At 43.9% G+C, this 14,052-nt stretch overlaps 1 long non-coding RNA gene across 1 annotated transcript; it reads right to left on the bottom strand.

Moving 5' to 3' along the window:
• Positions 1-724: 724 nt before the first annotated feature.
• On the bottom strand, positions 725-7,461 carry LOC140687169 (uncharacterized). The gene is made up of 2 exons (XR_012061324.1): positions 7,174-7,461; positions 725-2,870 (listed from the first exon to the last, which is right to left on the bottom strand). It is a non-coding gene; the product is annotated as an uncharacterized lncRNA (long non-coding RNA).
• Between the last annotated feature and the right edge of the window lie 6,591 nt (positions 7,462-14,052).

Below are 14,052 nucleotides of genomic sequence, written 5' to 3'. Positions count from 1 at the left end.
AATCAGTTATATTTATAACACTCATAAACTAAGTTATTAGCAAAGGCAAAATTGTAGCTGCGCTGTGGCTGTGTCTTCTGGTTCATGGGGAATTAAAGTGAGTCAGAACAGGCCAAGTCAAAACACAGTGCCAGTCAAGACGCTATGAACACACGTGGACTCTACTTTCAGTAATTTTTTTCTTCTGAAATGCTTTAAAATTTTTTTAACTTTTTTTTAAATTAAAAATATTTTGGGGGGAAGTAATTAGGTTTGTTTATATTACTTTAATGGAGGGACTGGGGATTGAACCCCAGACCTCATGCATGCTAGGCATGCACTCTACCACTGAGCTATACCCTCCCCAAAACTATTTTATAGAACAATTTCTCGTCTCTGAAAAAGAATGCAGAGGCTAGGTTGCTATGTTTGTGAGCAAATTATGGAGAAAAGCTTCATTAGAAACGAATTCTTCTTTTGTTCAATTAGGCTGCATTGAAAAATTCAAGTTTCTCTTTTCCTGAATGTTACAATATACATCCACATAACAGAATACAAAGAAAATACAGAAAAACACAGACATAAAAATTAAATTCATCCATCTCTTATCAAAAGGCAACCAATATTAGTATTTTGGTCTCTTTTGTTGGTAATATTTTATACTTTTTTCTGTTTATGAGGGTAAGATCATACCATACATGCAATTTTTATCCTGCTTTTTTACGGTGGTAAAATACACATAACCTGAAATCTACTATTTTAACTATTTTTGTTGTTGGTTTTTGTGGGAGGTAATTAGGTTTTTGTTTTTTTTTTAAACAGAGGTGCTGGGGATTGAACCCAGGACCTCACGCATGCTAAGCACACGCTCTACCACTGAGGTATACCCACCCCCGTTTTAACCATTTTTGAGTGTTCAGTTGAGTGGCATTAAGGACATTCTCATTTTTGCATCACCATCACCACCATCCATCTCCAGATCTTTTTCATCTTCCCAAACTGAAACTTGTACCCATTAAATAGTAACTCATCATTCTCCCTTCCTTCCGGCCCCAGACAAACGTCATTCTACTTTTTGTCGCTATGAATCTGTCTCTACGTTAGCCTGCCTTTTAAACAACATTCTATCACAAGCATTTTTCTATATTATTAGGGTCTCTTTATGACTGATCAGTATTCTGCTGTATGGATTTGTGAAACGGTTTACCGAACTGTAGCCCTACTGTTGATTGGTCTCCTAGGCTTTTTGTTTTTAAATTTTTCCATTATAGATGATGCTTTGATCAGCAATTGTACTTTATAGGATAAATTCCTAGAAGGAGAATTATGGGGTGACAGTGTGTGTACGTTTGAAAAGCTTTTTAAAGATATGGTCAATTTACTCTTCCTATAGGGTTTTATGAGCCTTCTCCAGCACAGGTAAATCTCTCTCTCTCTCTGTCTCTCTTTTTTCTTCCTTTTTGCTAATTGCATTGCTGGTAAGTTTGAATTTATTTATTAATTTTAAGAATCATTTATCATCATGCGTGAATGACCTGTTGTATTCAGCTTATTACTCAGGGGTTAAAACGGCAGGGAAACCTAAGTTTGCTGGGATGAAGCTACTTTTCTGAATAATTCCACAGGAACACTGACTTTTGGGGTGTACTGCTGAGTTCAGTGGGGCACACTGCAAATCAGTCATGTCAGATTTCAGATCTCATCCAGGCTTTTCCTGCTTTCTAGCAAATTCCTGAGCTGCTCTCTTTTGCAGGAAAGGGGCCTCCTGAAGGGGCCAGGACGTGGATCCTAAGCTGTGTGACGGGGGCAACGAATCACCTCTCTGAGCCGCCCCATCCACTCCAAGGGCTTGCCTAGCTCTAAAACCCACGGGAAGGGGAGGGTTTAGCGCAAGTGGTAAAGCACATGCTTAGCTTACACAAGGTCCTGGGTTCAATCCCCAGTACCTCCTCTAAAAGTAAATAAATCTAACTACTCCCCGCTGCCAAAAAAAAAAAAAAATCCACGGGAATAATAACACACATTTAAAGTCCTCAGGCTCACTTGAGCTCTGACAAGGAAAGTGTGTGGCACCCAGTAGGAACACAGTAAATGCTATTTCCCACCTAGGTGATTCCATTTCCGATGGCAGCATCAGCAGAATGTGATGAGGTGGTAACGTTTGTCACGCTCCCTTATACATCGATTCTCTAGAGGGAGGTAGTGGAGGGGTCCTCTCTGATCCTCGGACACAGTGGTGAGTTTCCATAGTGAGTCCTCCACTATTTCCCTCCACGATTCACCTGGTGGCATGTTGGCTGATGAGTAGCCTTTGTGATCCGGGAATGACCCTCAGTTCTGTTAACTGGAAAACCCACACAGTCTGAAGAGCTGGAAGGGACTTTGGAACCCACAGAGGTCAGATGTGGTTTCTCTTATTTCTGCTTGAATGCTTCATGTGATGGGGTGCTCACTACACCACGGGGTAGACAATTACATCATTGGACAACTGTCCTCAGGGTGTCAAGCTGACCAGGGAAGGAAATAGGGAGGTACGTTCCTGGCAGAGGAAAAGTCATAATTTGAGTCTCTTCATTACTCCTTGTCTTGTGTTTTCTGGGAGACACTTTGTTTTCAATCCTCCAGGACAGACAAATGCAATATCTATAATTAACCGTGTCTGTTATTAAATTCCACACCTTCGTGGATAATTCTTGCTGAGGTGCATGGAATGCAACGTGAGGGAGTAACACGTGCCTCAGAAGTCATAGGAGCTCAGACCCGCCTGGTGGGACCCAAATGAAAAAGCTCCTCCAGCCTTTGAGCTACAAGCTGTGTCCTCGCCACGGAACTTGTCACCGCGTCCTCACACACCATTTCTTGCTCCCAAGGAAGAATTCCTAGGATTGAAACTGATAAATAAGTCAACTGTTAGTTGTCAGTGATGGCTGGGGATGAGGGTGAGACATAAATAAACAGGTAACATTCAAATTGCATTCCAACTGCTATCATTGTAATGTCTCCTCCTATCAAACTTTCCATAAGGAGCAGAATGGGGCTACTTTGGAAGGTGGTTCCTTTTCCCTTTCTGTTTTTTTTCTTCCTTCCTGACCTTGTGGGGTGTGAATGATCCAAGGGCTGGGTACTCCTCGCCCAAGTAAGAAGCAGGCGTGGAAATGTTAGATGATGTGCTTGTAGGAGAGAAACGGCTAGAAATCAAACAGATGGGATCCCACGCGCTGTTTTTGGAAAACCAAAGCCAAAGTTCAGTTTGATTGCATGGCCAAGCCCCCTCTACGTTAGACTCCCGACCTGGGATGTCCCACCAGAAGACAGGCTTATACTGTTTCAGCTTCAGAATCCACAACCACATCAGCTCCACGTCTGGCAGATGAATCCGTGGGCAGCTCCCCATGGTTTCTGGTTCTGGGAGATTCAAGTGAGGACCAGACAGCGGGAGGACTTTCAGAGAAGCCACCTTCCTCTGTCTTCCCCTTCTCTTTCCAGATTCTGATTATTAATAATTAATTTTTCCTTTTAAGCCTCTCTGGCTGTTCTTTTGGACTAGGCTAAAGCACACTTTGCTTTTTTTTTTTTTAATTTCCTTTTATTCTAATCACAACATCCCTCCGGGCTGAAGCTTCTGCTCAGAAACCCGGCAATTAGAAGAGGCAGCCAGTCTTTTTAGCACTTCATTTCAAGCCCGGTCATCAATAATTAACCCGAAGTTACGCTCAGCACACAAATGGACGGGGTGCAACTGGCGATGGCGTGGCCTCTTTCCCTCCTGGGTTTTTACCCGCTTCGCGAAATCCAGGAAGCGGATGCAGGTCTTTCCATTAGCAGGAATGGGCTGTCGGCTCTGGAACACTTAGTGAACTGCTTTTCTCCCGCACTTAAACTTGAGAGTTGTTCACGAAGCCGTCGTCTGAGACTCAGGACAGCATTTTCTCCTACCAGCATCTCCAGGCCCCCTAAGGCTGCAACTGCCTTGTACACATTTTATTTTGACCTCCTGCCAAGTCAGTCTCATCCCTGGGGATGACGGTGGAGGGTAGAAAGTAGATTCAGAACAGGCTGGGTCAGTTTGACCCAGATCCAGTTCTTGGCTGAAACAGTCATGTTGAAGAGGTGGCTTAAGATGGGTTGATTGCCTTTCTTCCTCCCTCCCTTCCTCCCTTCCTCCTTTCCTCCCTTCCTTCTTTCTTCCTTTCTTCCCATCTTTCCTTCTTTCTTTTTTTATTTCTTTCTTTCTGTCTCTCTTTTTCCTTCCTCCCTTCCTTCTTTCTTTTTTTATTTCAATTGATGTGAAATTCACATAGCATAAAATTAACCATTTTAATCACAAAAGGGCAAATACCGTATGATTCCACTTAGTTGAGGTCCCCAGAGGAGTCAGATTCCTCGAGACAGAAAATGGAAGGGTGTCTGACAAAGGCTCAGGGAGGAGGAACAGGGAGTTAGTGTTTAATGGGGAAAGAGTTTCAGTCTGGGAAGATGAAAGAGTTTTGGATATGGACGGTGGTGGTGATGGCCGCACAACAGTGTAAACGTACTTAATGCCACTGAACTGCACACTTAAAGATGGCTAAACTGGTACATTTTACGTGATGTAGATTTTACCAAAAAAAGTCTGTAAGTTTTTTAGATTAACAACGTTGAAGTGTAAGTTCAGTGGCAGTCAGTACGTCTGCAGTGTTGTGCAAGCACCACCTCTAGCTAGTTTCCGAACATTTTCGTCCCCAAAGGAAAGCACATACCCGTAGCAGCCCCTTCTCATCCACTACGTGTCCCCCACCTGTCCCTGGCAACCACCACTTTGCTTTCTGCTTCTGTGAATTTATTTATCCTCGATACCTTGTACAAACGGAATTGCGAATTATGTGGTCTTCCATGTTTGGCGTCTTTCACAGAGGGTCATGTTTTAAGGCTTCATCGATATTGCAGCATGTCACTGCTTCATTCCTTCCTGTGGCTGAGCAGTGTTTCATCGCACAGATCTCCCACCATCTGTTCATCCATCCCCCACTGATGGATGACAGACACTCGAGATGTTCCCACCTTTGGCTCTTGTGAATCGCGCTGCTGTGCACATGGGTGGACCAGGATTTGCTTGGGCACCTCGGCTGGGATGGTTTAGCTGCTTGTGGCTCTCCACTTCTTTCTCGCCTTGTCAAGAAGGCTGTCCTTCCCCACCCGTGGCCAGGTTGGTCCTGCTGGGGCCTCCTGCAGCATCGCTTGGAAAACCTGCTAGGTGACATGTCTCAGAGGGTCACAGCCTTCGGAGGCCACCCTGCAATTAGTCAGCTGCCTGATCGTGCTCCCTGGGGAGGGTGCTCAGCGACGTGGGTGGGTGGTTCTGTCATCAGTTTTCTAGATGCGCCACCGAAGGAAGGGGAAATCACAGCCTCTGAGAGGCAGGTGCGTGGAGAATCCATCTCCCTGAGTCACCTTTTGGCACACCCTACTTCTAGGTCCCTGGGTATCCTGTCTCACCTCAACTTTAGTGTGAACAGGATGTGTATTGAGGTGAAATTCACATCACATACAGTTAACCTAATGGAGGCATGGGGATTGAACCCAGGACCTTGTGCAAGCTAAGCATGCACTCTACCACTGAGCTATACCCTCCCTACATACAATTAACCATTTTAAAATGTACAATTCAGGGGTGGATGCACAAGGTCCTGGGTTCAACCCCCAGGACCTCCATGTAAAATATTAGATGTATTCTTTTTAAAAATGTACAGTTCAGTGGCATTTAGTACAGTCACAATGTTGAGCCACTGCATCTCCATTTAGTTTCAAAGCATTGGCATTGCCCCAAAACAAACCCCCATCCGCATGAAGCAGTCACTTCCCAACCCAAACCCTTTGACTTGTCATTTAAAAATTCAGTTCTACATGTGAAGCTGGGCCCCTGGACCGGTGTCCACACCACATGGTAGGGGCTCAACAAAGATGTGATAGAAGATGAGAAAAGAAGCGGGGGGCAGGTGAGGACATCGGTCATATCTGATGAGGCTCAGGACTCCCTGGGACGTGTGCTATTCCAAGAGTAACTGAATTGTTTTCCTTTTTCTGTGTTCCCAAGTCTTGAAGAACAGGGGCAGTGGAGGCAGGACCATGGCCACTCCCTCCACTTTCTACCTGTGTGGTGTCGGGCAAGTTAATCGATGTCACTGAGACTCGGCTTCCTCACCTCTAAGGGAGCCTAACAATCACCACCTGGCAGGGTGGCTGGAGGGCACGTAGCACTGAGGCTGGCACACACACCCTGAATATTGTCCTTGTTCAGGCTGGAGACGGTGGTGACGCTGGGGGACAGTGGTGAGGAGGATGTTGCTGATGGTGGTAGTGGTGGAGGTGCCAGGGGAAAGCCACTCACTCTGATTGCCTGTTCTGATCTTAAATCCAGGAGTGTTAAAAGGAGGCAGGTAGGTAAAGAATGAGGAAGATTGAAAAACTAAAAACAGACTTATCTCATGATCTAGCAATCCCACCCCTAAGCATACATCCAGAGGAAACACTAATTTGAAAAGATACAGGCACCCCAATGTTCATAGCATCACTATCTACAATAGCCAAGACATGGAAGCAATCTACATGTCCATCGACAGATGACTGGATAAAGAAGTTGTGGTTTATATATACGATACAATACTACTCAGCCATAAAAAAGAATAAAATAACGCCATTTGCAGCAACATAGATGGACCTGGAGATCGTCATACTAAGTGAAGTAAGCCATAAAGAAAAACACCATATGATATCAGTTATATGTGGAATCTAAAAAAATGACACAAATGAACTCATTTACAAAACAGAAACAGACTCACAGACATAGTAAACAAACTTATGGTTCCCAAAGAAGAAAGGGGTTAGGGGAGGGATAAATTAGGAATTGGGGATTAGCAGATACACACCATATAAAATAATAACAAGATCCTACTGTACAGCACAGGGAACTATGCTCATTAGCTTGTAATAACCTACAATGAAAACGAATAGGAAAAGGAATATATATACATTATAGGTATAACTGAAGCGCTATTCTGCACGCCAGAAATTAACACAACATTGTAAACCAGTTATATTTCAATTAAAAAAAAAAAAGGAGAGAAAGACTTACGAGGACTTTGCCTCCACTCGGGAGAAGCCCAGAGAACTTGAAAACCTTTTAAGAAATTAGGACACTGTCTCACCCAGACTCACCTGTTCCGACAGGGTGTCTCCCTGAGATGGTCCGGAAGGCCTTGTTTCTTCTCGCCTTTGAACTTGGACGCTGTGAAGGAGGGTTGGAAAGGCGATGACTAAGCTCCCAGCCAGCTGACAGGCAGCCTTGTGCTGAGCCAGCAAGCGCCGGGAGAGTGCGCCCCGGGCAGCGCATTCATGTGGTGGTGCAGGAATGTGATTTTTCTTTGCTGTTTTTCCAGCTCTTCTTTTACACCCGGAAAAATGATGCATGCTTGAGGGTGTGTCCCCTTTTTTGCCTCTTGTGCAGAAGACACTTCTTCAGTTCCCAAATCGGATCTGGAATTCAGTCTCCTTGTGTGGGAGCCGCGGTGATTATCCAAGGATGGGGGCGAGTTCCTCCCCTCCGGGCATCCTTAGCAAGATGCCAATTACCCCAGATCATCCGGAAGACAGAATCTGGCTGTATTAGTTTCCTCATGCAGCAGTCACAAATGACCACAAACTGGCTGGCTTAAGAACAGCAGAAATTTATTCTCTGTAGAATAGAGGACAGTCCTGGAGGCTGGAAGTCTGAAATCAGGGTGCGAATAGGGCCGACCTGAGCCTCTCTTCCAGCTTTGGTGGTGTCCCCCCAACCCCCACCGCTTTCCTTAGGTTGTGAGTGCCTCCAGTCTTTGCTGCTATCACAGTGGCTGTCCCCTGTGTGTGTCCTCTCTTTTTCTTGGGGACATCAGTCCCTGGATGTAGGGCTCACCCACCCTAATCTGATATGGCCTCATCTTAGCTGATTCCATCTGCAAAGACCCTAATTCTAAACAGGGCGCATTCTGAGGTCGTGGGTGGGTATGAATTTGGGAGGGAGAGACACTATTCAATTCAATATACAAACAAAAACTACAAATGGCGGCAATGATCCCCAAATCCCAAACCTACAAACCTGATGCATAGAAACAGATTCAAAGCCAGGCAACCCATGTTCCCCTTCTTCTAAGCGCTACTGCGTTTTGTGTGTTTTTTTTTTTTTTTTGCTTTTTTGGTTTCTTTTTTATTTTATTTATGTATTTATTTATTTAAAAAAATTGAAGTACAGTCAGTTACAATGTGTCAATTTCTGGCGTACAGCACAATGTCCCAGTCATGCATATACATACACATATTTGTATTCATAATCTTTTGGTTTCTTTTTTAGATTAAACTTCTGTAGCTCCCTTGTGCCCCTTCCCAGGGAACACCACCCTGCCCCAGGTAGCTGCTGTGAGGGTGGGGCCCTCCTGGGAACAATTAGAGGTACAAGGAGTTCATTGAGGGGACTTCCATGTGTTCATTGCTAGTATATAGAAATACAATTGATGCTTACTTTTTGGTGGGGATGTAATTAGGTTTATTTATTTTTAGAGGAGCTACTGGGGATTGAACCTAGGACCTCATGCACACTAAGCATGTGCTTTACCACTTGAGCTATACCCTCCTCCAGTTTTCATATGTTGGTCTTCCGTCCTGTGACCTTGTTGAATTCACTTACTTATAAGTCCTAGGAGATTTTTTTTTTATAGATTCCTTGGAATTTTCTGTGTAGACAAGCACATTGTCTATAAATAGAAAGACTTTTGTTTTTCCTTTGGCATTTGTGTGCCTTTTCTTTCTTCTTCTGCTCTATTGTTCTCGCTAGAACTTCCAATACTATACTGAATGGCAGTGGTGAGGCTGAAGCTCTGGCTTTGTTCCCAATTTTAGGGGAAAGGCATTACTTTCAAAACTGAGTCTGATGTTAGCTATAGATTTTTTGTGGATTTTTTTCTTTACCAAGTTAAAAAAGTCCCTCTTAATGCCTAGTGTCTGAGAGTTTTTAAACATGAATAAATGGTGAATTTTGTCAAATGCTTTTTCTGCATCCATTGATATGATCGTGTAATTTTTCTTCTTAGCCTATTAATGTGATAGATGACAGTGACTGATTTTCTGACTGTTGACCCAGCTTTGCATCCCTGGAATAGACCCCGCTCAATCCTGGTGTATAATTCTTCTCATGTATTGCTAAGTTTTTGGTTAACATTTTGTTAAGGATTTTTGTATGTATTTTCATGACAGATGTCTGTAGTTTTCCTTTTTGGTACTGTCTTTGTCTGGTTTTGGCAAAAGGGTAATACCCACTTTATAAAATGAATTGAGAAGTGCTCCCTTCACAAGTCTTTTCTGGAAAAGACTGTGTAGAATTGACGTTCATTCTTTGAACATCTTGTAGACTTCTCCAGTGGTACTCCCCGGGTCAGAAGGTTTCTCTTTTTGGGAGTTTTAAAATTATGAATTCAATTTCCTTAATTGTTGTAGGCTTTTAAAATCACCTATTTCTGTTTGGGTGAGTGGTAAACAGTTTCTGCTCTTTGAAGGACTGGTCCATGTCGTCTAAGTTGTCAAATTTATGAACGTATAGTTTTCATAGTATGCCTTTATTATCCTTTTAGTGTCTGCAGGCACTGTTTCCGTCCTGACATTGGTAATGTGTGTTTTCCCCCTCATTTTCCTTTGTCAGTCTTGCTAGAAGCTTGTCCATTTTAAAGCTTTTAAAAATTAATTAAATAATTAATTTTATTGTGTTAAAATATATAGAGCATAGATGTTGTTACTGTCTCACCGCTTTCAACATTTTTTTCCATTTCTTTATTTTCAACATTTTCCAATGATGTGTCTTGGCATGGACGTCTTTGGATTCATCCTCTTCAGTATTTGTTCAGCTTCTTGAATATGTAGGTTTAGGTCATTTGCCAAATTGGGGAAGTTTTTCAGCCATTATTTTTTCAAAATTTTTTTTTCAACTCCACCCTCTTTCTCCTCTCTTTCTGAAGCTCTGATGACAAGACTCTTGGAACTTTTGTTATAGCTCCACAGATGCCTGAGGCTCTGTTTACTTTTTTACAGCCTGTTTTCTCTCTGTTGTTCAGATTGGGTTTCTGTTGCTCTGCCTTCAAGTTCACTGATTCTTTCCTCTGTCCCTTTCCGTCTGCTGTGAGCCCATCATTGGTTTTTTTTCTTTAGTTTGGTTATTCTGTTTTCAGTTCTAAAATTTCCATTTGATTCTTCCTTGTATCTTCTGTTCCTTTGTTAAAATTTTCTGTTTCTTTGCTGAGACTTTCTACTTTTTCATTTGTTTCGAGTGTGTTTGCAGTTGCTAGCTGAAAACTTTTCTAATAGCGGCTTCGGGATCTTATTCATGTTATCCTGACATCTATGTCATCTTGGTATCGGCACCTATCAATTGTCTTTTCTCATTCAACCTGGATTTTCCTGGTTCTGGTGTGCAGAGTAATTTTCAATTGTTTCTTGGATTTTTTGGTATTGTTTCAAGACTCTGGGTCTTAGTTAATATTCTTATTACGTCTGCCTTCAGTGAACCTCCAGCAAAGGAGGGGGGTTCCTTCTCATTACTGCCAGGTGGGGGTGGAAGTCCAGCTTCTGCACTTGGCCTCTGCGGACTTCCTGGGTTTGGGGGAAAGGGTGCCTTGTTACTGCTGAGTAGAGGTGGAAGTTAAGGCTCCCTCTAGGCCCCTGCTGATACCACCATGGCTGGGAGTGGCTGGGGTGCTTAATCACCGCTCCCTGTGGCCTCCGCTGGTGCAGTGAGCAGGTAGACGGCCTTGTCCCTGCTGAAGGTGGTCAAAGGTCTGGTTCTCCTTCAGACCTTCTCTGGCACCACTCTGCTGCCTGGCAGGAGTGAAAGTCCAGGTTCCCTCCCTGGCCTTCTCCAGCACCAACGTGGGAGAGGGGGCCTCAGTTTGGGATGCCTCCTTTCAACCCGAGTGGGGTGGAGAGCTAGCTCCTCCCCCACCCTTTTACTGATTTTGGTGGGGGGTGGGGCTGGCTGGAGTAGAGCTTTACTGTCTAGAAGTTTTCTGTCTTGCTAGGCTGTACCTTTCCTGATCCTCCGTCCAGAGAGAGAAGGCTTTTGTTGTAGCTTTTCCTTCTTTGTTTGCACTGGTTGGTGTGTCTGGTTTCTGGCTTCTTCAACATCAAGTATGGGATCTCTGAGTCACAAAGAAAACTGAGGGCGCTCACTACCATGTTGTTCTTTGATTCCCGAGGTCCCTAGTCCTTCTGTCCTTGTCTTACAAAGTCTTCTTGCATTTGGTTTGTATGTAATGTTTATGGATTTTTGGTTGTACTTAGCAGAAGAAAGAGGAAAAAGTACATCTACTCCTTTCTGGAATCGAAGTCTGTTCAAGCTACATTATTTTTAACAACAAAAGCAGTCAGGATGTTCAGACTCTGCCCCGTGTATTGTTAAAGGAGGAGAAAGAGAGATTTAATATCACATCATTGGGCAACGTGATTGGAAGACAAGCAATCACTCGTACATTTACAAGGGTCCTCAACAGTGTGTTTATGTATTTAAAACTTCAGTGATAAATTTTAATAACATTTTTTAAATGCTAAAAATGTATTGACCAAACAGAAGATCTTTAAAAATTAAACTAGTATGATTAATTTATTATTGAGGGAGAAGTATTTGACTGAGGCATGCACACCAGACCCTTCCCCTCCCCACCCCTTTTGTTCCCCTAAGAAAAGGCACCTTGCCAGCTGCATGGAGGTGTGGTGAAGATTTCTGGGGCTGCTATAGTCACTCTGGGTGCTGAGGTCTGACAGGGCCATCATTAAAAGTCATCGACTACTGGCTCTTCTTGAATCCCCAGGGCCTGTATGGTTGGGGTCTGAAGAAACAGGTTGTTGAATGAATAAAATAACATCAAAGGAGGGGCACAAACTCCCCAGATTCCCCTATGGAACTGCACATGTATGACCGTGGCCCTGAGAATCCATCACTTTAGAGACCTGATGAAGTGTGGGATGATTCGCAAGCAGAGGGCGTGGAGTGGGGGAAGGTATGTTCTAGAAGACAGACTTGGAGGAAAACACAGCAGCTAGAAGGTGACAGTGAAGGAGGGGAGCCCTTGCCAAGAAGCAGCTTTGCCTCTTGATCTTGTCTTGGATTCTGTCGCTTGTGAATGAGGGAGTGAAGATGCTTTCTGCCTCTGTGTGTAAGAATGATGTGCACTGGTAAAATGCTTACTGTGTGCCATGCACTGTTGGTGTATGATAGCACCTGGTTCTGGCTCTTAGAGTTCCTGTATGGGGCAGAGTTGTTGCTGGTTCCATTTCAGATGCAGCAACCAAGGCACAGAGAGGCAAAGCAACTTGCCCAAGATCACACAGCCAAGAAGTGGAAGTGCTTGGGCCATCTGACTTTAGAACCTGCACTGTCCACCAACAGAGGTGGTGCGCCGTGATGCATCATGGCTGGGACGTCATGACCTTACTGGACATTATGTGGCATCTTCGGAAAGTCAGCAAATGACCAGGACTCAAGGCTGGTTTTCACCATCCTACAAGTCAAATTGCAGGCTCATATCTGCTCGGGCACAGTTAGGCTCCCTGGGTCACACAAGAGCCTGTGGTGAGTGTTGTTCTCTCACTTGGTTGCTGGCTGAGAGCACAGTTTCTATTCAGAGGACCATGATCACAGACAGCTGTTCTATGTCCTGATGTTCATCATTTTCACTTTTTTTATTTTTAATTGCCTGTCCAATAGTCCATTCTGCACCCCAGGATGGATTTCCCTGATGACTTTAAGCTGCACACAGCAGACTCTGACCAACTTCTGAAAGGGACTTTTTTAAATTAAAAAAATTTTTTTTGTTTTTGTTTTTAGTAGGTCAGGGACGTACTATAAAAATGAAGAACGAGATAAAAATAACACCACTTTTTATTACTACAGAAGACATCTTGCATCTGATAACTCTTAATATCCATGCTGTTTTGAGTGGGTATTCATAATGCCTTTCTTCCAGAGACAAATAGCTCAAAATGACGGCCAAGTTATTTTTTCCCAGTTTACCACTAATGAGAAACTTGACCGCCTTTGTTCTTTCAAAAATGCAAGGGACTAATCAATCTAAAAGGAATTAAGCTGCCCTTGGTAAACGTGAGGCCAGAGAAGTGATGTCAATTGCGTGGATTCCAGCGGGAGTGAACAAGACCAAGGTGGACTGCACTGAACAACGGGAAAGGGAGACGAGACGCTGTGAAGGACATGATGTCTGGGCTTTTGAAAATTTAATGTGGATGTGACTTGACACTTGGACCCCTGTTGTCTGCCTGGGCAGAGTGGAGAATGCTAGCCTGCACAAGATCATCTCTATTTCAATGAGATGTTTTCGTTCTCCATGAAATTAGATTTCGGAAAAGACTGCTTTCCTTTCCTGACTGAGCCGGCAGCAAGCTGGACCCTGTGTGTGCCTTCGCCAGGCCGGACCAGACCCCCGAGCAGATGTAATGGATTAATTGAGGTTTTCCATCTGCTGACCATCACCGCTGTCTCTGCATTTCTTGACTAGTATCAGAGGAGCCGGGAACTGCTCTGTGCAGGCGGCGTGGGCAGCCTCTTTCAGGCTGGGCAGAGGCAAAACTGGCCTTGGCAGGGTTTTGGCTATTGTGACCTTAGTGCTGGGCAAGGACACGTCTGTCCAATTTCACAGACTTTCACTTGGAGAAGGAGATGAATGTACAAAGGAGATGTCCTCTGACCTTTCTGGAATGTGCATAGTCTTGATTTCTTATACCATTTCTGCAATGGTCAAAGGGCTGATTAATGAGTTTCAACATGTTTTCAAGATGTCTTCTATTTTTCATTGTCCTGTTCACTGAACAGCGATACCAGATCTGTTGCCTTCTCCTGTCCTTTGATATGGCCAGGCCCTGCAGTGGGTTACAGGCACAGTAAATACAGCCTACAGCCTTGGTCTGAAGGAGTTTCAAGGCTGCAAACCCAATGCAACAGGAAACAGCAAACACTGTGAGAAAGTCTGTAAAGAGGGTGGGACGTCAACATTTCAATTCAATAAT

Source organism: Vicugna pacos, chromosome 18, assembly GCF_048564905.1.
Source record: "Vicugna pacos chromosome 18, VicPac4, whole genome shotgun sequence".
NCBI classification, from domain to species: Eukaryota; Metazoa; Chordata; class Mammalia; order Artiodactyla; family Camelidae; genus Vicugna; species Vicugna pacos.
The sequence above is the reverse complement of the archived record's forward strand: the minus strand, read 5'-3'. Positions and strand labels throughout refer to the sequence as shown.